This window comes from Capricornis sumatraensis, chromosome 1 (genome assembly GCF_032405125.1).
Source record: "Capricornis sumatraensis isolate serow.1 chromosome 1, serow.2, whole genome shotgun sequence".
NCBI lineage: Eukaryota > Metazoa > Chordata > Mammalia > Artiodactyla > Bovidae > Capricornis > Capricornis sumatraensis.
Genome location: NC_091069.1, coordinates 192381925 through 192385027, shown reverse-complemented (window position 1 = coordinate 192385027; position 3103 = coordinate 192381925).

Below are 3103 nucleotides of genomic sequence, written 5' to 3'. Positions count from 1 at the left end.
TTGCATTCCTCAAGTAGGTCCTGTATATTTATGCTTTTCATATATTGTTGGATTTGGTTTGCTAATATTTTATCTATGGTTTGATCCTATTTCGGTCACCTAGAACCAGACATCCTGAAATGAGAAGTCAAATGGGCCTTAGGAAGCATTACTATGAACGAAACTAATGGAGGTGATGGAATTTCAGGTGAACTATGTGTGAATGCGAGAGTTGGACTGTGAAGAAAGCTGAGCGCCGAAGAATTGATGCTTTTGAACTGTGGTGCTGGAGAAGACTCTTGAGAGTCCCTTGGACTGCAAGGAGATCCAACCAGTCCATTCTGAAGGAGATCAGCCCTGGGTGTTCTTTGGAAGGACTGATGCTAAAGCTGAAACTCCGGTACTTTGGCCACCTCATGAGAAGAGTTGACTTATTGGAAAAGACTCTGATGCTGGGAGGGATTGGGGGCAGGAGGAAAAGGGGACAACAGAGGATGAGATGGCTGGGTGGCATTGCTAACTCGATGGACGTGAGTTTGAGTGAACTCTGGGAGTTGGTGATGGACAGGGAGGCCTGGCATGCTGTGATTCATGGGGTCGCAAAGTGTCGGACACGACTGACTGAACTGAACTGAATTTTATTTTTGGTTTTGATTTTGCCAATTTCTGCTCATATTTTTGCTATTTCCTTTCTTTTATTTGAGTTTATTTTTCTCTGTGAAGAGAAAACAATTTAAATTTGTTTGCTTAAATTATTAATTTTCAGCCTTTCTTCTTTTGTAATGCATGCATCTTTTCCTCTTAATGCATGCGTTTAGACTATAAATTCCCCTCTAAGCAATGCTTTAGCTATATCCCACAAATTTTGATATGTAGTATTTTTATTATCATTCAGTTCCAAATTTTCCTAATTTCTATTGAGATTTTGTCTTTGATCCATTGGTTGTACAGAAGTGAATTTATTCATTTTCAAACTTACGGGGTCTTAAGTTACTTTAAAAAATTGACTTCTTGCTTAATTGCAGTGGGTCAGAAAATATTCTATATTATTCATCTGTTTGAACTTTCATGAGACTTGCTTTATGGCCCAAGATATGGTCACTTTTAATAAGTATTTTATGTGTATTTGAAAGAGATATCTACTCTGCCATTGCTCAATATATATCATTCATTTGAACAAGATTAATGTTCAAATCATATGTCTTATTGATTATTTGTCTGTTCTATCACTTTCTGAAAGAGGTAGAAAAAAATATTGTACTGTTAACTGGATTTCTCCATTTCAGCTTTTAATTTTTTTTTTTTTTTACCTTATGTGTTTAGAGGCTATGTTAGTATGCAAAGAAATTCAGAATTATTATATCTTCCTGTTGAATTGATCTTTTATGCTTATGAAATATATTTTATTTCCAGTAATAATTCTTGCTTTAAAGTTTTATTTTCAAATCTTAGTATGTATACCTATACCAATTTTCTTTCAGTTACCCTTTGCATGCTGGAATGTGGTTTACAGTAAAGTCATTGCAGTAGTTAGATATGGGCTTAGTCTCAATACCAGAATGCATTCACCAAATGAATCAGGATGAACTTGGCCTTGAATGATTTCTGTAGACTTCATTTTCTTTCTCTCCTCAGGTCCCCTTTCAGAAAGTGGGAGTTCACTTCCTGTAGAACAGGAATTCTGCTTCCCTTCTGTTCGCCGTCATTCTACACAATCCTCCTAGTAGGCTCCTAGCTTGCTCTAGATCTTCACACTCTCCACAGTGAAGGCCTATCAGATGCACAAACCTCTCCTGGTGCACAGTTAATGTATTTTTGTGGTGAATTATCTCCTTTTCCCCCTGGTGTGAGCATGGGGCAGGATGAAAGAGAGAAAGGGAAGTGAACCCTGTTCCACCCTCCTGGTGAAGATGAGGTGGGACAAAGGTAGGAAGGGGACAGAGAATCCAGGCCTGTCTAAATACATGAATGGTGAAGATATATACTCTCTGTGTGGAGGTAAAAGTAGTCAAGAAATGGCCACGTATTAGATAAGACTTTTAAATGTTTCTAATGCTGTTTTAAGATTTTCAAAGCTAGATGTAGTCCCTGAAGGAGAGGGTATAGAGATATGCAGAGTTGAAATAGAGAATTCGACACAAATAAAAGTGGCAAGCCAGTATTTTCGGTGAAAGGTGAAGAATATAATGAAAAATGAGGAAATGGGAAAACAATTCCATTTAGGTTCCTGGAGAATATGAGAATAAGAGCAAAGACAAAATTTTAGAAGTTTGCAGCTCCTTGACCCTTTAAGTGTTTAATGATGCCCATTCATTGCATACCTGCTTTCTTTAAAGATAAATCTGCTCAGGAATGCCCTTCCACCCTGGCATCCAGGATTCAGCCTTAAGTCCCATGCTTTGGAGTGTTCTAATCTGGCCCTTCTCTGGCTGTGCCTCTCCTGATTGGTGATGAGTTTGTGGGACCCAGGAGATATGCTTGCTTGGAGACTGTGTTTCCCTTTCTAGATCACACGCTGGGAGCACTCAAACTGAGGACTCTAGAGAAGCAGAAAAATGGGCAATGGTGGAAGAGAAGATGGAAGTGGGTGGGTGCATCATGCACAGCTGGGAGCCTCCATTTGCACTTTTGCCCCAGGCCCCACAACAGGTAGGATTGGGCCTATACTTTGCTGATGTTCCAGAACATTTTTCTTACCTTCTGCATTCCCTGGCTCCTGCATTAGATGTATGTTCCATCAAGCAGACTGTGATCTCTTTTTAACCATACAGGTATCCTGAATCAGGAGTTCTCAGCAGGCAAAGGGCCTGTGAACTTGAATGGAAGAAAACTTACATTTTAATCTTCACTAACTTCTTATTGAAATTTATCATTTCCTTCAATTGTGAATGTAGGCAATGAAACACCACATCATAATATTAGTAGTACCTGTAACTTTGTCATCAGTATAAATCAGATATTTTTTATAGCACACTCAATTTATAATAAATCTTAAAATATCATTTACACTTACCATACTTAAAGTTGGGGCTTCCCTCGTATCTCAGTCAGTAAAGAATCCACCTGCAATGCAGGAGACCCAGATTCAATTCCTGGGTTGGGAAGATCCCTTGAAGAAGGAAAT